The sequence below is a fragment of the Mus musculus genome, chromosome 2 (assembly GCF_000001635.26).
Source record: "Mus musculus strain C57BL/6J chromosome 2, GRCm38.p6 C57BL/6J".
NCBI lineage: Eukaryota > Metazoa > Chordata > Mammalia > Rodentia > Muridae > Mus > Mus musculus.
Window position 1 is genome coordinate 68,533,894 of NC_000068.7, and position 23,065 is coordinate 68,556,958.

Consider the following 23,065-nt stretch of genomic DNA (forward strand, 5'->3'; position numbering starts at 1 on the left):
ATAAAAAGGAAAAAAGCATTTCACTTTGAAAAATAATCTGTATTTATGAAGTTTAGTTTAGGCAACTTATCAATAGTTCTTTTAGCATATGATTGACATTTAAATTTCAGTAAAAAATTCTTGAAAAGTTGGCTCTGGAATAAACTTTTAAAAATTATAACTCAAGAATATTTACAGATTTGCATACCAGAGTATTTTCTACTCACATGGAAAAATTATAGCTGATTTATAAAATACAATGATTTTCTCCTTAACTTTGTACTATCATCACCTGAGAGATGCACTGTTGCCATAGTGACAGCTTCGTCAATTCTACCCAAGTATCATGCAAAGTCATCCTTATTTTAAAGCCTGATATGAGAGCCATTCATAAGATATGTATGAAGATGACATGTAAATAGCAATGTCAGGAAGTTTATGCTGCCTCCTTAGGAATTTTCTTCTGTGGGTCCAAACATTAAAAATAAATAATTACCGAAAAAACTAATATTTGTGACAAAGGGTAACAAGAATGCACCACTGGCTTGTCTCTGAACCCAAACTGAAGTTGGCTAAATCACCCACTCGCTCACACAATATAGCTAAGGACAGAACACAAAAACACAGCAATGATACACAGCATTGATTTGTACTTAGCACAGGGGGATCTTCTTTAACAATCTTTATACACTGTGATGGATAATTTGGAGTCATTGACAGATGATCTACTGAATGCACTCCTTATTGTCTTGTTTTCCTAATTGTTTTTGTTGATCTTGTTTACTTTGTTTTGTCAGCTTGACACAATCTAGAGTAACATGGGAAGAGGAACCTCAACTGAGAAAACACTTTGAGCATAGTGCCTGTGGGCAAGGCTCTCGGGTGTGTTCTTAGTCAATGAGTGATGTAGGAGAACTCAGTCCACTGTGAGTAGTGCTACCCCAGGGCAGATGGTCCTGGCTTATATAAGAAAACAGGCTGGAGAAGCCATAGGGAGCAAGACAGTAAGCAGTGCTCCTTCATGGCCTCCACTTCAGTTTCTGCTTTCAGGTTCCTACGCTGACTTCCTTTGATGATGAGCTGTGAAGTTTAATTGTAAACCAAACAAACCCTTTCCTCCTCGAGTTGTTTTTTTGCTTGTGGTGTTTCATCACAGCTATAGAAACTGTGACCTAGACAGAAATTTGGTACCAGGATAGTGGGTCATTGATGTGACAGACTTGACCATGTTGTGTTGGGGAAGATTGTGGTAGCATTTGAATGTTGGGCTAGAAAATGTGCTGAGCAATCAAAGTTTAATGAGTTCTTATGGGAGCTTGGAACACGGGTACTACGTTCTTGGATTTAGCTATGCATTCCCTTCTTCAGCTATAACAGAATGTCTTTGGCTCTGGGACAAGAGTTTTCTTAATATATATTTTTCAGCCCTGATATTTTAATTCATTATACATGTATATGTGTGTTTTTATTTGCAGGATTTGTCAAGAATAATGAGATTTTCACATTGATGAATATATTTCTTTCCCTGAAAGCCACCTGAAATACACCAGCTCTTCTGTGCCCATTTGAAAGCCTATATCATTCTTTGGGCCACTTAGTAGGTTTGTTTCCTTCTGAAGAATACACTTTATACTTAATTTATTGGGTGGACAAAGATAACTGACATATGCTAAATCAAATGCATAACCAAACTGACCATGGTGTGGAATGACTGACTCATTCAGGTTTGTTTATTGGCATTCAACATGCCACCCTTTCTATAGTACCAAAGTATGTCACAATATCTATAAAACGTATTATTGTATTTTACCATGTTACATAAAGTACTCCCTAGAGTATGTGGCTTGGTACGCTTTTGAATGTCACAGATTCAGAATTTAAATTCCTAAATTCCAACATAAATATTCATAAGAATATTCAAGGAATTATCTAAGTCAATCGTGCACACGGAGAGTAACAGACTCTTGCTGTTATACAACATCAAGGCTCTGAACTTAGTTCCTTAAGTTATGGTGCCTTGACATGCTGAGAACTAAGAACTGAATATTGCAGAAGTCTGAGAGGCAGCATTTCTGCCTTCCTGCTTGCCCATCTCACCATTTCACTCTTTTATTTTTCTTTCTCTCTCTTTCTTATAAACCTAGCATGAAAAATCAGAATTCTTGTTTTCAAAGACAGGTCACAGAGACCCGAATACTTCCTCCATAAGAAAAGTCATGCTCTCTTTTCTTCCTAGGAGGTGGTTCTTTCAGAATGGTCCTGTTCTAGAAGAGTCTATACAGGGAGGTCAAGAAGAATCTGAGTAGACCAGCTTGTGATGTTTCCTCCCTCAGCCCAATGTCAGTAAATTGTATCTGGTTCAACTACACTTCTACATGACTGTCCAGTTTTTATTGAACCTAGGTATAAAATAACAGCTATCCTGGGGGATTTCAATCCTTATTTCTGAAGCTCCTGAATCGTATAAAGCCATGAATATATTTGTTATGCTTTTCTCTTGTTATCTAAAAGTGTCTGCTGTCATCCTTGTGATAGGCAACAAAGAAGTGTCAGATCTTTCTCCTTGCACAGTTGCAAATTCTGCCAACATGGAACATAATTATGTAACAAGTAGCAATTAATGAACAAAGTCTATATTGACATTCAGGCCAAAGAGACTGCTAAGCAGACCCACTGAATTCACTCAATTTCAACCTTTCTCTTACAATGAATTCTGGGTCAGTTGCTCCATGGGTGCTCCCTAGACCAGCATAAACTGAGTCACTGGCAAAGAGAAAAACTCTTCCATTTTCAGAAAGACAGAAAATGGTTTATATTTGACTCTATAACTGAATATGATCATGAGTTAATTTGATCTAGATCTTATTTTACTATTTATTTTAGGAAGGGATTTAAATATTATATATAATATGTACATTTCATATATATACAAAATAGTCTTTATCACCAGAGAGCTTTCAACTTAGTAAAAATCCATATGTATAATTATGTTACATGGTAAAAAGTAAAAGCTTGAGAGAGCCTCAAATGTCCCCAAGGTTTATTGATGAACAGAAACACACAGTTGAATACAAATGGGTAAAGATTGAGCTGCATTCAATACTGGCCTATGATACTAGGCAGGACTTTTGATAGTTGCAGTAGACAGTGGTTGGCCAAGATATAAAGAGCCAAATATTACTTTAAGGTCAGTGGGCAGCATTTAGTCTCTGCTGTTTATGTTTATTGTATTTTGCTTCTTCTCTTTCCATGCCTACACCTTTAAGCACATATTCCTATGTGCTAAAATTTCTAGCTAAGGGGCTAGACAAAATTGTCTGCAGATACAATCTTACAGGATCCTGCATACTTATCTCTGTTGTGGGAAGTATAACATGTGGGTGTGGGAAGCTACAATCCATTTCTTTAGGTTGAAGGTAATGAATATTTTGGGAGAGAGAAGACTGGAAAAGCTGGCTAAGGTTTTGTATGCAGAACTTTGCATACTAATATGAGATTGTCAGGCAACAAAGGGAGGCTTCCAATCAAGGAAATGGGACAGGGCATCAATTTAGGAGGACTGATTTGATGAGAGTGTTAGACAAGAGTGGTGTTGGGGATGAAAACAGTATATAAGAAAAAACCAAGTGAATTAAAATTAGTATCATTGTTAAGGTAAGAGAATGGTAGAAGAGAGGAATGGGTACCATTTTGTTCAGGCAGGAAGTATAAAGAACAGGCATGGTGGCACCTCTCTTGTAATCCCAGCATTCAGAGGATATCATTGCCAGGACTTAAGTTTTATTTACTCTTTCCTTGTGTATTTAACAAAGAAGATTTGAAATTTTACCCTTGTGAATTAATCTTCATAAATTCTGTTATCTTCAAAGGACACTCGAACAACCTCGACCTTTCTTTTTGTTTTGGGACTCAGAAAATGATAGTGAACAGCAGGATGCTTTGCCATAATAGATTCTCTGAACTGAAGGAGAATCAAGGCCATTCCTCCTTACAATGAGATACTTGGAAGGTGCTTTGGCTCAACTGCATTCCCTCCAGGATGGAGTGAAAAGCAAGAGGGAACGCCTGACACTCAGGACTTCGTTTTGCACCTCAGTGCCTCTTTTACTTTTTCCAAGAACACAGAGTGATCTTGCATTACTGGAATAACCTTTGCTTTGAGACATTCCACCCCAAAGGCAAGACATCACCCTGGAGGAGTTAGCACATGGTTGGAATCAGATTGTTCTCTTAAGTGATAACAGGAATTTGATTTCTTTGACTACCTTGCATAATAAGCATTGAGACAATAATCCAGGAGACCACGCCTTGACCAGATCCAATCAAGTACATGCATGTCTTGTCTGATGCCCCAATTCTTTCTCTGTTTAAACCTAAAGCCTATATCAATACTCTGAAGATGGACGTGGGTTCACCACATCTCTTTCCCTGCTTCTCTTCCCAACATGGCCATACTAAATAAAGCTCTCAGCATTTCACCATCATCTGTCCCTTTAGCTTGTATATTGAGGATGGGTGGCTGACCCTCGTCTGTTGGGACTGATGGAGCTCCGGTTTTTGTTGTAAAATCTCTAGTAAAGACTTCAAACCATGTCTTGTCCTGTTTCCTCATAAAGCCTAGGACAGGGATCTCTTTGAAGTTCCCTCATTCACCTGAAGCCTAGATACTTCTGAAGAGTAAGTCACAGGAAGAAAAGCTAGACTGACAACAGACTCAGCATCAGGTGAACTCTGACCCCATCTACTCTCCTTTTTTTGTTTTGATTTTTCTTGTTCAACCCCCTAAGAGCTACTTACTATTTTTTACACTGCTGTCAGCTCCAATGTCTCTTTCTATTATTAAGGACTTTAAGGTTGGAATACAAGACCCTTCTTTGAATATCATATTCTGTGACCATGATGTATTTATGTGAATGTATTTTTAGGCTGTTTTTTCCTCCTTATGGTCTGTCTACTGTCAGCTTGTCTTAAAGACTAGAAGTATTGATCTTTCGAAGGTAGAATGACAGTTTGCTATCCCTCCATAGCCATCAGAGTTTTTCTTTCTAAAGAGAATAGAAACTGAGTGTTGACCCTGTCCTGTCACTCACAATGAATGACATTCATACATATATGAACTATTCCAATCTTGTGATAGTTAAAGTTATATTTTAAGCTTAAAGTACTGTGCTATAGAGACCCCCAAAGCAAAAAATGTCTCTAACCTGTAAGCTCCACTTGTCCTAGGATAGATAAACCTGTAAATCCCATGTGGCCAAGGACAGAAAACTTCCTGGAATGCTGGGGGCTGGGCTGTTGTTCATGTAAGATAGCAAGCAATGCCTTTTCCCTTTTGCAAACAATGCTGGTTACACCAAACTGCACAGTGTGTGCTTGGTCACATGTAGACAGGAGATCATGTAAGTAGGGGGAAGTACACCAGGATGTATTCTTGTCCCTGATTGGACAAAGGTGAGAAGCACACAGTCTTATGGGTTTTGCCTTTATAAGCACCCAACTAATATAATCTGTGACTGTTCTCTGGGAATTCTGGGCATCGCCCTGGCCAGTTGTCCATCGTCCTAGCTAGTATTTAATAAAACTTGTTTTAAATTTGGCTCAAAAATTGTGGCAATTGTCTTATTCTTGCCCAGTGGGATAGGGTAGAATGGAGAGTCCAAAACCTGTGTAAATATAACATGAAACAATTATACTTAAAGAACAAATAGAAACTAAGAGGTTTTAATATCAATATTTGAGAATATAGTTGAAACTTTATTATAGGAATTAGAAATTATTAAGCCTTTTGGTTTTATTAATTCTATGACAACATTTCTAATGAATCCCCTCATCAAGTTATAAAGAGGAAAGCATTTCCTTCCCTATTTTCTAGTAAATTAGCCACTGAATACAAAGAAGGATTCTCTCATTACAGTACAACACAAGCATTCCCTCTGAAATAAGGTTTTCTGGAAGATTCTAGATTGGCTGTTTTGCTGCAATCTGCAATACTGGAAGGTTGCTCTTATCATGAACCTCTTGGGCAAAGGATTTAGAACCCTTTCTTAGGCAAGACATTCCCTTCTCCCCCCTCTCAACCACACTGAGTAGTTTTGCATTTCATTCAATGAATTAGCTTTTTTTTTCCATAATAAAAAGTGACTTAACTTTAAATTTTTTCACCTAGCTTATATTGCTAAAAATTATAAACTTCTAAAAACAACATGTTTTTCATGTTTCCATACACTATTTGTACATCTGTGGTAACACTCCATACATTTATTCCAAGTACACAATTCAAGAAGACATATGTCTCTTCAGGGGCATATTAATATTACTTTTAATGTTTAAGATACATATCCTATAGGAAGTGGCTGACGGGGGATTTCTTTTTACAGCCTAAAGAAAAGATTCTTTAAAATCCTTTAATTTGTCAATTCATTCATATTCTCTTCCTTCCGAAATTCATTATAACTAGTACATTTATTATTGCCTATGAAGTAGACTTGGCTGCCAATTATGTCAATATGTATTAAAAATAATTGCTTTTGTCAACATTAACCAGCTACTAGAAGGAAAAATGACAGAAATCATTCATCATTTTATTAATTCTGTGACAGCATTTCTAATGAATCCACTCATCAAGTTATAGATAGGAAAACATTTCCTTCCCTATTTTCTAGTGAGTTAGGCGCTGAACACAAAGAAGGATTCTCTCATTACAGCACAACACAGCATTCCCTCTGAAATAAGGAGCTGCTTCCACATCTGGGAGGAAAATTAAATCTAGCCTTCCTGCGGTTCCTTCTCGTAGCCTTTGTAGAAGACTTAATTGAACCTGGCACTTCCTGCAGGTTTTCTGACACAAAGCTCACTGTTTATTACTTTTTGAGTAATTGTAGAATGCAGTGTATTCTTTAGATGGTGTGCCATAAGTTAGCATCTGGATTTTGGTTTTCATTTTTGATCTTGGGTCCCGAGTGGGTACCGATGAAATCTAGCTTCTCTACTTCAATCTTCATCGATGGTTATAGCCCAATCTCATACATGTCCTGAAATAAGTGTTTGTCTAGTTATCTCATGATTGTCACAACTCTACACATTACTGGCTATCCTTTAGTTCAGACCTTGTACATCATGCTTGAGTTTCTGTCTGTAGCGTTTCATACTTCTCATTGATAATTTAGGAATGGACTAATAGCATGGAGCTCTAGCAGGTCTGAGAGGACAGGAATATATTTTGGTAAGTCCCTCAACTGTCCTTTGAACCCAGTAGCAATAAATCAGATTTACCCAAATAAATAAAATAAAATGACTATTGCTTGCTATGTCAACATAGAGGATATGAGCCTTACAGGATGATCACAACGAAGAGCCTATCTGTGTCCCATGCTGGATGAAGAATTGCCAAGAACAGGCTGGGAAGACGGTACTAGAAGAAGGTAGTGACTTACATGAGTCTTGGAGGTTACCAAGATTTGGATTGGCTGAAAGAGATGGTTAGGTGTGGGCAAGTTGCATTATATGAGGATAAATTCAGCTGGTAACATGTGATATGGTCTAAGGGGACTATCTCTAATAATTTGGCTTCAGGTGTGGTAATTTGCAAACTAAGAATCTCCGACTAGGCTGATTACAACACAGGACTCTAGTCCACAACCCCTGTCCCCTGCTTCTACTGCCGAAGATTCTGATAGAATGTGAAACAGGAGAATTTATCCTTCTAACAAGTTCTCTGGAATTACTTTCATTAATGGTATAAACAATCCGTGAGCAAAATGTAGCATTTCTAGAAGGTCTGATAATAAGTAGTCGATTGTCAATGGCTCTGAAAGTCGGGATAAGGAGTTTGTGCTTCATCATTAAGGTTATGAACAATGTTAAGCAGTTATCAAAGAAGGTGGAATAAAATTGAAAAGAAGAAAGTCATGTTTTAGGAAGGCTACTCTAACTACTGTGCTGAAAATAAGTTGGGAAAGGAGAGGACACAGTGAGGATTTTCACAGCTTGTAAGGTCAAACTGTTAGGCCCTTACTATGGATATAAAAGAGCCTAGCTAAAGAAGAGAGCTGATATAACCCTGCCGTCCATTCTCCTTTAAACTAAACTAAAATTAAACACTATGTGTGTGATAGATTTTTTTTAAATACCTTGCAAAAATTTTAAGGCCACGGATGTGTAAATGTAGGCCAATACACTCAAAAAAATTGTCAAAAATGAGAATACCAGCTGGAGTGGCAAAGACTCCTAATCTCAGTGAGCAAAAAGCTGAGGTAGAAGAATCAGGAGGACAGACCAACCAACCAACCAACCAACCAGCCAACCAGCCAGTCAGCCAAACCATTCTCAAGTCCTCAAATGCTGTGTATGTATATACCTCAAAAAATAAAAGGAGCTCTGAGGGAATCTCTAGATTCACATTCCAAACAGTATGACTTATAAGAGCCAAATATGGGAATAACCTCAGTGCCCCACCCAGATATGTGGATAAAGAAAATGTAGTTTATACATACAATGGGGTGTTAGTCAGCCTTAAAAAGGAAGGGGGTTTCTTGGGCACCATGATGATAATTCTGAAATTTGGGAAAACAAGGGAAGAGGATGTTGAGTTTGAGGTTCACCTGGGCTCTCTAGTTATTTTCAAGTCAACTACATCTTGGATGGATCCCAAAGTCATTAGACTAAATGAAATAATCCAGACACATGATAGTATGTTGTATGATTCTATTATGTGAAATTCCTAGAAAGAGAGACAGGAGGACAGAAGTTGCCATGGGATTGGAGGAAGTGGATTCGGTGTTTAATATGAATAGGGGCTCAGTTTGGTATGATGAAGACATTCTGAATAGAGATGGTGGTGATGGCTGAAAGATGCAAAGACACATAAAGTTACTGAGTTTGGAGAATTGTGAGTGAACATGGTAAATGTTATACTGTTTCTGACAAAACCTGTAACTGACTAAAGCATTCCCTTAGGTAGACATTCATTTGATTTAGGTGGGATGTCTTAGTTTCTTTTCCAATTGCTGGGCTAAAATACCCTGACAAAATAAAGTTACGGAAGGAAGGAAGGAAGGAAGGAAGGAAGGAAGGGTTTGTTTCCATTCAAGATTATAGTCCACCATGGTGGCCAAGTGGCAGTGGAGAGAGCTTGGGCAGCTGGCTCCATGTCATCCACAGTCAAGAAACAGAGCAATGAATGCTTGGGCTCAGCCAGCTTTCTTCTTTTCACAAACTACAAGACCCAAGCCCAGAGAGTATAGTAACACCTACTTTTAGTGAGGGTGTTCCCATGTCAATTAATGAAATCAACATAATCCCTTGTAGGCTGGTCCAGAGGCTAGTTAATCCCCTACAGTTGTGAGCTGAGTCTTGCCTCCCAGTGATTCCAGATCCTGTAGCGCCCGCTCTCGACCAGCAAGAACGACGCGACCACCAGTCCTTCTAACAGCAGTTTATTCAGTCCTGATTCTTTTTGTTTATATCTCCCCCGAACCCTGGGCCTCTCACTCCTTTTATACTCTCTCTCATCCATGCACCTCAGGCCATGCCCCCTCGCCAGTCACGAGGCTTCAGCTAATCAGGGCAGCAGGGGCAAATCTCCACCAAATTGGATTCACCTGTATCCTGGTATACCTGTGAAGCACTCAAGATGTTTGTGTCTTATATGAGGAAGTCAGGTGCAAGTCATATGACTTAGCTGCAGTCCCTGGCACCTTTGGGACTGCCGCCACACCCGCTCCCCACAAGATCCTATTAAGATGATAGCACTAACCATCACATGAGTCCAAGAATCTTCTTTTTAATATTAGGTCTAGGAGATTAAAGACACACATTTGGAAAGAAAACATCTCTATCTCAATGTTTTGGTTAGGGTTTGTTTCTATTGCTGTGAAGAGACACTATGACCAAGGCAATGCTTGTAAAGGACAGCATTTAATTGAGGCTGGCTTACAGTCTTTGAGGTTTAGTCCATTATCATCATGGTAGGCAGCATACAGGCAGACATGGTACTTGAGGAGCTGAGAGAGTTCTACATCTTGATCCAAAAGCAGCCAGGAGAAGACAAACTCTTCCATACTTGGAGGAGTGTGAGCACTAGGAACCCTCAAATCCTGCCTACACAGTAACACACTTCAACAAGACCATACCTATTCTCCCAAGGGCACATCTTCTAACAGTGTCATTCCACGTGGGTCACAAATTCAAACACATAAGTCTATGGGGGCCAAACCTATTCAAATCACCACACTCAACTCTAGAGAAAATGACTCTTTTGGAGAAATTTCTTTTGGAAGTGGATACTGTTTTGCACAATGGGAAGACTTTCCAGGTAACTAGAATCATTCCCTAACCTGTACATAGCTGTTTAAAACATTTCTCTGACTCACGATATCCAAGGAGCAGTTTGTATGCAGGGCTCTGTTTCCAATGTGAAGACAGCCATCTGGAAGTTTCCTTTTCTGCAGGGGTGTGTGTGTGTGTGTGTGTGTGTTCTAATAACTATTAGAGGCAGAAACAGAGCAGTGTAAATAGAGATGATGGGTTTTGAGTGGCTGAAGCAGAATGCCTGAATTTATGGCTTGAACTTTGCACAGTTATTGACTGGCTGGGAGCCTTCTGCAATGAGTATTAATTAATACAAGGCAGGAAGCAGCTCAGCAAGAGAGAGAATAGGATATGGATGAAGATAATGGGAGTTAGAGACGTGGAAACAATGGAAACAAGATAACAAATGTGAGCAAGGATCTAAATTAGGGCCCAAATGATTTAACCATGGAGACTACAGAGTTGATAGTCCCCAGCCTGAACTTGTACAGCACATTAATCTACTGGAAAGTATACTTACCACTGGGAAGATTTCCAGGAACTGAAAGGATAAAATGTATTTGACTCTTGCCACTCCAAATAATAAATTAAGGGGAAGGGCTTCCTTATAGTTTGAATCAGAAATGTTCCTACAGGCTCGGGTATTGAACACTTGAAGCCAAACTGGTCATACTATTTTGGAAAGTGGTATAAATTTTAGGTGTGCCCAGCTGGATGAAGGAGGTCATTTTGGAGATTATATTTGGTCCTTAGCCCTTTCACATCTCTCATTCTAGATCCTGTCCTTTGTAAAGCAAAGGACATGTTTCTGAAACCATGACAGTTTGCTTCACCATGAAGCCAGAAACAACAGAATCATGAAACACCATTCAATGAAGTTTTGGGAGTCAAAATTATTAAGAAAAAATATATTTCAAAGATAGATACCAAATACTTATTCATCCTAAAAGTATACTTGTATCATAATTGTCAGTGATTTACAAAGAGGTTTTTGGAATTAATTCTTAATTCTGTCATATTTACAGTTTTCATACTGTATCTGTTACTTTACCAGCTCCTGTGACAACTGTTTAAAGAGTTAACTTGATGTTATGCTTCTTGTAGATTACTGAATTCAGTAAGGTTTGATTGCTTGAAACACCAATGATAAATCTGGTTACTGAGGTACAACTGCTTTTCTGTGTGTAAGCCCATTGAGCAAGGGGTTTGTTGGGCCCCTAGGAAAGAAAAGGAAAATGGACTGTTGATCACAGCATGGTCCTGTTCGCCTAATGCTTTGTAATTCACAAATGCATTTCATAGGCTTTCCCCTCTGTCCTACTTCTGAACGGAGACTTGGTAGTATTATAAAATCTTCTTTGGAGAAGGAAATGCCAGTCATAACAACAAAGTACACAGCAACTGTCCCGCACAGTCTGTCATATGTCTCACTGTTATCAAACTATTTAAATTCTCTTATTTATCCCACAAATATACTTTGAGTATTAGGTGCTGGAGAGACATTGGTGAGAGAAAAAAGATGTTTATATTCTCATGGATCATAGTCTATTAAAGGTAAATGTTCCTAATTAAATAATAAATCAATATTAATTTAGAAGTAAGGTCAGTGCCCTCAAGGCAAAGGGCATAGCTTTATGAAAGAGATATTTGGTCTAGTCATTGAGGAAATGTCCAGTGAATTGAAAATAGGAACTGAGCAGGATTCAAGCATCCTCCCTGGGCCTCCCTTACTTCTTAGCTTCTTTGGATCTGTGGATTGTAGCATGTTTATCCTGTACTTTATGGCTAATGTCTATTTATAAGTGAGTACACACCATGTGTGTATTTCTGGATCTGAGTTACCTCACTCAGGATGATACTTTCTAGTTCCAACCATTTGCCTGAAAATTTCATGATGTCTTTGTTTTTAATAGCTGAGGAGTATTCCATTGTGTAGATGTACCACATTTTTTATCCATTCTTCAGTTGACAGACATCTAGGTTGTTTCCACTTCATGACTATGGTGCTATGAACATAGATAAGCAAGTGTTCTTGTGTTTGAACCTCACTCAGAAGAGAAATAAAATAGACATCAGAGGCAGATGGAGGGAAGAAACTGGGTGGGAGAAGAGGTGAGAAGATGAATGGGGATGGCGATCAGGTGTGAGGAAGGGGCAGGAGAGGGCTGGGAGAAAAAATAGAAATTGATGGGGGGCATTTCAGGGACTAACTGGAGACTTGGGGCTGGGAAGGCTTCTGGCAGTCTATGGGGGTGACCCTAGCTGAGACTCCTAGTGAAGAATAAAAATTTTTACTGAACTCTTCTTCACCCCAGAACCCGACCCCTCCCATCTAGAGATTGTTCCCGGAACACTCCTGAACTCTTCATCCCAGAATGCATTCCTGAACTCCTCACCCTAGAGTTCGAACCCTCCCAACTAAAAACTGTTCCAAGAACATTTTTAAGATAAGGGCCTCCTGGAACAACCTCAAAATGAACCGGGTACATTGCCAAATGATAGGACATGACCCCTTAGTTACGTAGATTCCCTTGGCAGAACCCCCTAGTGATGTAAACTTGTACTTTCCCTGACCAGCTCTCCCCCCTTGAGTTTTACTATATAAGCCTGTGAAAAATTTGGCTGGTCGTCGATTCTCCTCTACACCACTAGGTGCATGAGTTTCGACCCCAGAGCTCTGGTCTATGTTCCATGTGTTTTCTTGCTGTTGTTCTATTAAATCTTGCCTTCTACATTTTGAGTACGGTCTCAGTGTCTTCTTGGGTCCGTGGCTGTCCCGGGGATTGAGTGCTTGAGTGAGGGTCTCCCTTCGGGGGTCTTTCATTTTGGTGCATTGGCCGGGAAACAGCGCGACCACCCAGAGGTCCTAGACCCACTTAGAGGTAAGGTTCTTTGTTCTGTTTTGGTCTGATGTTTGTGTTCTGTTTCTAAGTTTGGTGCGATCGCAGTTTCGGTTTTGCGGACGCTCAGTGAGACCGCGCTCCGAGAGGGAACGCGGGGTGGATAAGGATAGACGTGTCCAGGTGTCCACCGTCCGTTCACCCTGGGAGACGTCCCAGGAGAAACAGGGGAGGACCAGGGACGCCTGGTGGACCCCTTTGGAGGCCAAGAGCCCATTTGGAGTTGCGAGATCGTGGGTTTGAGTCCCACCTCGTGCCCAGTTGCGAGATCGTGGGTTCGAGTCCCACCTCGCATTTTGTTGCAAGATCGTGGGTTTGAGTCCCACCTCGCGCCTTGTTGCGAGACCGTGGGTTCGAGTCCCACCTCGCGTTTGGTCACGGGATCGTGGGTTCGAGTCCCACCTCATGCAGAGGGTCTCAATCGGCCGGCCTTAGAAAGGCCATCTGATTCTTTGAGTTGCTTGTGGTCGACGCAGAGTCGCCGCCGTTTCTGGTTTCTTTTTTGTCTTAGTCTCGTGTCCGCTCTTGTTGTGTCTACTGTTTTTCTAGAAATGGGACAATCTGTGTCCACTCCCCTTTCTCTGACTCTGGAGCATTGGAAGGAGGTGCGGGTCAGAGCCCACAACCAGTCGGTGGAGGTCAGAAAGGGTCCGTGGCAGACCTTTTGCGCCTCCGAGTGGCCAACGTTTGGAGTAGGCTGGCCACCTGAGGGTGCTTTTGACTTGTCACTAATCGCCGCCGTCAGGCGAATTGTTTTTCAGGAGGAAGGGGGTCACCCTGATCAGATCCCCTACATTGTGACCTGGCAGAATCTCGTCCAATTCCCACCTCCGTGGGTCAAGCCTTGGACCCCAAACTCTTCGAAACTGACGGTCGCGGTTGCCCAGTCTGATGCAGCCGGAAAGTCTGGCCCATCAGCACCCCCCAAGATCTATCCAGAGATTGACGACCTCCTCTGGATGGACTCCCAACCTCCCTTACTCCCTGCCCCAACAGCCACCTGCAGCTGCCCCACCGCAGGGACCAATAGCGAGAGGGGCTCAGGGACCGGCGGGGGGGGGGGGGGGAGGACTCAGAGTCGCCGAGGCCGAAGCCCCGGGGAGGAAGGGGGGCCAGACTCAACAGTTGCCTTGCCACTCAGAGCACATGTGGGAGGGCCAGCACCAGGACCTAATGATCTCATTCCTTTACAGTACTGGCCTTTTTCCTCTTCTGATTTATATAATTGGAAAACTAACCACCCTCCCTTCTCAGAGAACCCCTCTGGACTTACTGGGCTCCTTGAGTCACTTATGTTCTCCCATCAACCCACTTGGGATGATTGTCAGCAGCTTTTGCAGGTTCTTTTCACCACAGAAGAAAGAGAAAGAATCCTGATGGAGGCGAGAAAAAATGTCCTAGGAGAGGACGGCACACCCACTGCCCTCCCTAACCTCGTGGATGAAGCTTTCCCCTTGAACCGCCCCAACTGGGACTACAACACCGCGGAAGGTAGGGGACGCCTCCTTGTCTATCGCCGGACTCTAGTGGCAGGTCTCAGAGGAGCCGCTAGACGGCCCACCAATTTGGCTAAGGTAAGAGAGGTCTTGCGGGGGCAGACTGAACCACCCTCAGTCTTCCTTGAGCGTCTAATGGAGGCATATAGGAGATACACCCCTTTTGACCCCTTGTCAGAGGGGCAGAGAGCCGCTGTAGCCATGGCCTTCATTGGTCAGTCCGCTCCCGACATTAAGAAAAAGCTGCAAAGGCTGGAGGGGCTCCAAGATCATACGCTCCAAGATTTAGTAAAAGAAGCAGAGAAAGTCTATCATAAGAGGGAAACAGAAGAAGAGAGGCAGGAGAGAGAGAAGAAAGAAATGGAGGAGAGGGAAAATAGACGGGATCGCCGTCAGGAGAGAAATCTGAGTAAAATTTTGGCCATAGTTGTAAATGATAGACAGTCAGGAAAAGGTAAAATAGGGCTCCTGGGCAACAGGGCAGTGAAACCGCCAGGTGGCAGAAAGATACCACTGGAAAAAGACCAATGCGCCTATTGCAAAGAGAAAGGACACTGGGCTAGAGATTGCCCTAAAAAGCCGGAGCGATCCAAGGTCCTGACCCTAGAAGATGATTAGGGAAGTCGGGGCTCAGACCCCCTCCCTGAGCCTAGGGTAACTTTGTCCGTGGAGGGGACTCCCGTCAACTTCCTGATAGACACCGGAGCAGAGCATTCAGTACTCACTAACCCCCTAGGCAAGCTAGGCTCCAAAAAGACCATGGTAATTGGAGCCACTGGTAGTAAATTTTACCCCTGGATGACCAAACGAGCTCTTCAGATAGACAAGAATATAGTGACCCACTCCTTTCTGGTGATACCTGAGTGCCCTGCTCCCCTCTTGGGGCGCGATCTGCTAACCAAACTAAAGGCTCAAGTCCAATTTACTTCAGAAGGCCCACAAGTAAGCTGGGGAAAGGCCCCTGTTGCCTGCCTTGTCCTCAACACAGAGGAAGAGTACCGGTTGCATGAAGAACAACCCAAAAATGCAGTCTCTTCAGGTTGGCTAACTGCGTTCCCCAATGTCTGGGCAGAACAAACAGGAATGGGGTTGGCTAAACAAGTGCCTCCGGTTGTGGTAGAACTTAAAGCTGATGCCACCCCCATTTCGGTAAAACAATACCCCATGAGCAAGGAAGCTAGAGAAGGCATCCGGCCTCATATCCAGAGGTTGCTGGGCCAAGGAGTTTTAGTGGCCTGTCAGTCCCCCTGGAATACACCACTTCTGCCGGTTCGAAAACCAGGGACCAATGACTATCGCTCAGTACAAGACCTCCGGGAGGTTAACAAAAGGGTCCTGGACATTCACCCCACAGTCCCGAACCCGTACAATTTATTAAGCTCTCTCCCACCCGAGAGAACATGGTATACAGTCCTGGACTTAAAAGATGCCTTCTTTTGCCTGCGTTTGCACCCTAAGAGTCAGCTCCTGTTTGCTTTTGAATGGAGGGACCCAGAGGGCGGACAGACTGGTCAACTAACTTGGACTAGGCTACCACAGGGGTTCAAAAATTCCCCCACCCTGTTTGACGAGGCCCTCCATCGGGATCTCGCGCCTTTTCGCGCTCGAAACCCTCAGCTTACCCTACTACAGTATGTGGATGATCTCTTGGTCGCGGCGGCCTCGAAGGAGCTGTGTCACCAGGGAACTGAGAGGTTCCTCGCAGAACTGAGTGACTTGGGGTATCGAGTTTCGGCTAAAAAGGCACAAATCTGTCAAACTGAGGTAACCTACCTGGGGTATACCCTCCGAGGGGGCAAAAGATGGCTCACAGAGGCCCGGAAGAAGACTGTTATGATGATCCCATCGCCAACTACCCCACGGCAGGTACGTGAGTTTCTGGGGACTGCTGGCTTTTGTAGACTCTGGATTCCAGGCTTTGCAACCCTAGCAGCACCTCTATATCCTTTGACTAAGGAAGGGGTTCCTTTCGAGTGGAAAGAAGAACACCAAAGAGCTTTTGAGGCTATCAAGTCGTCTCTAATGACTGCCCCCGCGGGAGCATTACCAGACTTGACTAAGCCTTTCGTCCTATATGTGGACGAGAGAGCGGGTGTGGCCAGGGGAGTATTGACACAAGCACTGGGACCCTGGAAGAGACCTGTAGCCTATTTGTCAAAAAAAATTAGATCCTGTTGCTAGTGGATGGCCCACATGTCTGAAAGCTATTGCAGCAGTGGCCCTGCTGATCAAAGATGCTGACAAATTGACAATGGGACAACAGGTGACTGTTGTGGCCCCTCATGCCTTAGAAAGTATCGTGCGACAGCCACCTGACAGATGGATGACAAATGCCCGAATGACACACTATCAGAGCCTGCTGCTAAATGAGCGTGTAACCTTTGCGCCCCCTGCCATCCTCAACCCAGCTACCCTTCTCCCTCTAACAAATGATTCCGTCCCAGTACATCAATGTATGGACATCCTCGCTGAAGAAACTGGGACCAGAAGTGACCTGACTGACCAACCCTGGCCTGGAGCTCCCAGTTGGTACACGGACGGCAGCAGTTTCCTGATAGAGGGGAAGCGAAAGGCTGGAGCTGCGGTGGTAGACGGGAAAAAGGTAATTTGGGCAAGCGCTTTGCCTGAAGGAACATCGGCACAAAAGGCTGAACTTATAGCGCTTATACAAGCCCTCCGAGAGGCTAAAGGTAAGATCGTTAATATCTACACTGACAGCCGCTATGCTTTTGCTACCGCACACATCCATGGGGCCATCTACAGGCAGCGAGGGCTATTGACCTCGGCTGGTAAAGACATTAAAAACAAAGAAGAAATTCTGGCCCTGTTGGAAGCCATACATGCACCTAAAAAGGTAGCCATCATCCACTGCCCCGGCCACCAAAAAGGAGAAGACTTGGTGGCCAAGGGCAACCGAATGGCAGACTTAGTGGCAAAACAAGTTGCTCAAGGGGCCATGATCTTAACTGAAAAAGGTGATCCGCCCAAAAGCCCTGAGGATGGGAGGTATAACATAAAAGAGCTATGGTGGACCAGTGATCCCCTCCCATACTTTTTTAAAGAAAAAATAGAATTAACTCCCGAAGAAGGAATAAAATTTGTGAAAGGACTACACCAATTCACCCACCTGGGAGTTGAAAAAATGATGAGACTAATTAAAAATTCCCGATACCAAGTCCCCAACCTGAAATCAGTGGCTCAAAAGATTATAGACTCCTGCAAACCATGTGCATTCACTAATGCAACTAAAGCCTACAGAGAACCTGGAAAGAGACAACGGGGAGACCATCCTGGAGTGTATTGGGAGGTAGACTTTACTGAAGTTAAACCTGGAATGTATGGTAACAAGTATCTGTTAGTATTTGTAGACACCTTTTCAGGATGGGTTGAGGCATTTCCCACTAAAACAGAGACTGCCCAGATTGTGGCCAAGAAGATCCTTGAAGAAATCCTGCCAAGATTTGGAATCCCTAAGGTAATCGGGTCCGACAATGGACCAGCCTTTGTTGCCCAGGTAAGTCAGGGCTTGGCCACTCAGTTGGGCATCGATTGGAAATTACACTGTGCTTACTGCCCTCAAAGCTCAGGACAGGTAGAGAGGATGAATAGGACCTTAAAAGAGACCTTGACTAAATTAGCCATTGAGACCGGCGGAAAAGACTGGGTGGCTCTCCTTCCTCTTGCGCTCTTCCGAGCCCGAAACACCCCTGGTCGTTTCGGGCTCACTCCTTTTGAAGTTCTGTATGGAGGACCTCCCCCCTTAATGGAAGCTGGTGGAACATTAGTTTCCGACTCTGACCCTGTCTTACCCTCCTCTTTGCTTATTCATTTAAAGGCCCTAGAAGTGATTAGGACCCAGATTTGGGACCAACTGAAAGCAGCCTATACCCCAGGGACCACCGCAGTACCCCACGGGTTCCGAGTTAGAGACAAAGTCTTGGTCAGACGGCATCGAACCGGCAGCCTCGAGCCACGGTGGAAGGGACCCTATTTGGTGTTACTGACAACCCCTACTGCGGTAAAAGTTGACGGAATCGCCTCCTGGATCCACGCCTCCCACGTCAAGAGGGCCGCCAGCCAAGATGAAGAAAACCACGACGACAATTGGACAGTGGCAGCCACTGACAATCCTCTTAAGCTTCGTCTGCGCCGCAGGCGCCACTTTAGACCTAGGGAACCTTAACCCTCATGCTCCAATTCAACAGTCCTGGGAGGTGCTTAATGAAAAGGGAAACATTGTATGGGCAACCACTGCAGTCCATCCCCTCTGGACTTGGTGGCCTGATCTCACGCCTGACATCTGTAAGTTAGCGGCAGGATCCCCCAATTGGGACCTCTCAGATCATACTGATCTTAGCAACCCACCCCCTGAGGAGCGGTGTGTCCCAAATGGGATAGGGAGCACATATGGGTGTTCGGGACAGTTCTACCGAGCTAATCTTAGAGCTGCACATTTTTATGTTTGCCCTGGTCAGGGTCAGAGCAAAAGGCTTCAACAAGAATGCGGGGGGGGGGGGCATCAGATTACTTTTGTGGTAAATGGACATGTGAAACGACAGGGGATGCTTACTGGAAGCCCTCCTCTAAATGGGACCTAATCACGGTAAAACGAGGTAGTGGCTATGGTAAGTCAAACGAAGGAGAAAGAAACCCCTATAAATATCAAGAGAGTGGGTGCGCTTTTAAAAACAGAGCACCCTCAGGACCATGCAAAGATAAATACTGCAACTCCCTATGTATAAGGTTCACCGAGAACGGAAAACAACACCGTCTAAGTTGGCTTAAAGGAAATAGGTGGGGTTGGCGAGTATACATTCCACTAAGAGATCCTGGGTTCATTTTCACGATCAGACTGACAGTGAGAGACCCAGCAGTGACACTCGTAGGGCCCAACAAGGTCCTTATAGAACAGGGCCCCCCAGTCGTACTGGCTCCCCCAAAGGTCCCGACTGTACCAGCTCCACCAACTCCACAGCCCAACACAGTGGTACCCTCCCTAGGAACTAATACTCTCCTCATAAAGCCTACCTTGGCTTCCCCACCGCCCCTAGGAACAGAGGACCGTCTGGTCAGTCTAGTCCAAGGAGCTTTTTTAGTTCTAAATAGAACTAACCCTAATATGACTCAATCATGCTGGTTATGCTATGCCTCTAGCCCCCCTTACTATGAAGGAATAGCTCAGATCAGGACTTATAATATCACTTCAGATCATTCTCAATGCCTTTGGGGAGAAAACAGAAAGTTGACTCTAGCAGCAGTTTCAGGAAGAGGGCTTTGCTTGGGCCAGGTACCTCAGGATAAAGGGCACCTCTGTAATCAGACCCAGAACATCCAGTCTAGCAAAAGTGGTCAGTATCTGGTGCCTCCCCTAGACACAGTGTGGGCTTGCAATACCGGTCTCACTCCTTGTGTGTCTATGTCTGTTTTTAATAGTTCCAAAGATTTCTGCATTTTGGTTCAGCTTATTCCCAGACTCTTGTATCATGATGATAGCTCTTTTTTAGATAAATTTGAACATCGGGTCCGCTGGAAAAGAGAACCCGTTACCTTAACTTTGGCAGTTCTATTAGGATTGGGAGTAGCAGCTGGAGTAGGTACAGGAACCGCTGCCTTAATTAAGACCCCCCAATACTATGAAGAACTACGTGCAGCTATGGATATTGATCTTAGAACTATAGAACAGTCTATAACCAAATTAGAAGAATCTTTAACTTCCCTGTCCGAAGTGGTGCTGCAAAATAGAAGGGGATTAGACTTATTATTCCTTAAAGAAGGAGGACTCTGTGCTGCCTTAAAAGAAGAATGTTGTTTTTATGTTGACCATTCAGGAGTAATCAAAGATTCTATGGCTAAACTTAGAGAACGCCTAGATATACGTAAAAGAGAAAGAGAAAGCCAACAAGGATGGTTTGAAAGCTGGTTTAGATTCTCGCTGGGGGTCTCACCGGGCACTGTCTCCTTGACAGATTTCGGTCGAAATGTCCTACACCCCGGGCCAGCCTGTCACCGCCGTAGTGCAAAGAGTTGAAATTCATAAGTTGCGTCAAGGTGAGAACTTAATCTTGGGCTTCAGTATTGGAGGTGGGATCGACCAGGACCCGTCTCAGAATCCCTTCTCGGAAGATAAAACAGACAAGGGCATTTACGTCACACGAGTATCAGAGGGAGGTCCTGCTGAAATTGCTGGGCTGCAGATTGGAGACAAGATCATGCAGGTGAATGGCTGGGACATGACCATGGTCACTCACGACCAGGCTCGGAAGCGGCTCACCAAGCGCTCGGAGGAGGTGGTCCGCCTGCTGGTGACTCGGCAGTCTCTACAAAAGGCTGTACAGCAGTCCATGCTGTCTTAGCAGTCAGCCACCGTCTAGACTTGGGCCCACTGACCTTTTTGTACAGTGAGAACACATCCATGCTCTGTCTGTATCTAGTTCTGGCTTCTGTTGTGTGCTGGGCCCCAGCTTTGAGGGCTAACAGCTGATCCCAAAGGTCCAAGCCAACCTTCTTATCCCTCAACCTCCCAGCCCGAGGCCCTGGGACCAGCTCTTTCTCCTGGGATACTGAGGATTGGGAATAAGGCCTGGAGTAGTTTCCAGTCTTCAGTAACCATAGTAGGCCCAGCCAGAGACCTCCTATGGGTTCTGCCACAGCATGGGCTGGGCAGTCAGGAAACACCTCTGAGAGCTGCCAAAGCTTGGAAGTGCCAAGTAGGGTCCTTTTCTCCCAGTTTGCTCTGGTTGAAGGGCTTGGATCCTGCCCTGTCATCTTCTCAGTGCCTCTCCCTATGCTTCCCTCATCATGGTGCCCAGCCTGGGGCTGGACCCACATATGCCAGAGACAGTATGAAGCCCACCTGGATGAAGAGGGCAGGCTCCCACTCCCTTCATTCCCCTAATGGGTGCTGGCCTCCCCACAAGTTTCAAGACTGACATTTCAAGGCAGCTCTCAGGATTGCCATTTTTCTCTGCACCTGTGGGTCTAGCTTTTGTATTTTTTAAGTCACAACTTTGGTACAAAAGTTTTTATCTTACTGTTTGAATTTAGCTTACTAATTCACACACCTGGAAGCAGCAACTTGTAGCATGTGACCAAGCCAGTTGGTTACTATGGAAATGGGGCAGTATGATGGTATCCCATGTTCAACACTTGTGTCCAATAAACAACGCTGGAATTCAAAAAAAAAAAAAAAAAAAAAAAAAAAAAGAAAGCTGGTTTAATAAGTCCCCTTGGCTCACCACTCTCCTCTCCACTATAGCAGGACCTTTAATTACACTTATGCTTTTGCTTACTTTTGGCCCATGCATCCTTAATAAGTTAGTAGCTTTTATTAGAGAAAGGATAAACGCAGTCCAAGTTATGGTACTAAGGCAACAATATCGGGTCCTTCAGGAGGTTGAAAACTCGCTCTAAGATTAGAGCTATTTCCTAAAAGAAGTGGGGAATGAAGAATAAAAATTTTTACTGAACTCTTCTTCACCCCAGAACCCGACCCCTCCCATCTAGAGATTGTTCCCGGAACACTCCTGAACTCTTCATCCCAGAATGCATTCCTGAACTCCTCATCCTAGAGTTCGAACCCTCCCAACTAAAAACTGAACATTTTTGAGATAAAGGCCTCCTGGAACAACCTCAAAATGAACCGGGTACATTGCCAAATGATAGGACATGACCCCTTAGTTACGTAGATTCCCTTGGCAGAACCCCCTAGTGATGTAAACTTGTACTTTCCCTGCCCAGCTCTCCCCCCTTGAGTTTTACTATATAAGCCTGTGAAAAATTTGGCTGGTCGTCGATTCTCCTCTACACCACTAGGTGCATGAGTTTCGACCCCAGAGCTCTGGTCTATGTTCCATGTGCTTTCTTGCTGTTGTTCTATTAAATCTTGCCTTCTACATTTTGAGTACGGTCTCAGTGTCTTCTTGGGTCCGCGGCTGTCCCGGGGCTTGAGTGCTTGAGTGAGGGTCTCCCTTCGGGGGTCTTTCACTAGCAGCTGGGGATATGGATACTGAAGTGGCTACTTCCTATCTCCAATAGCTAGGTGGGACTTCTAGTTGAGGGTGGAGGACATCAACCCACCCACAAAACCTTTAACTTAAAATTTGTCCTACCTACAAGATGTGCAAGGATAAAGGCAGAGCAGAGATTGAGGGAATGGCCAACCAGTGACTGGCCCAACTTGAAACCCATCTCATGGAAGAGAGCCAACCCCAAACACTATTAATGACACTCTGTTGTGCTTGCAGACAGGAGCCTAGCACAACTATCTCTTGAGAGGCTTCATTCAGCTGTGGACGGAAACAGATGCAGAGACACATAGTCAAACATCAGGGAGAGCTCAGGGAGTCTGGTGGAAGAGAGGGTGATAGAATTGAACAAGCTGGA

At 43.8% G+C, this 23,065-nt stretch overlaps 1 pseudogene; it reads left to right on the forward strand.

The window, feature by feature from the left end:
• On the forward strand, positions 20,609 to 21,857 carry Gm13597 (predicted gene 13597; annotated as a pseudogene).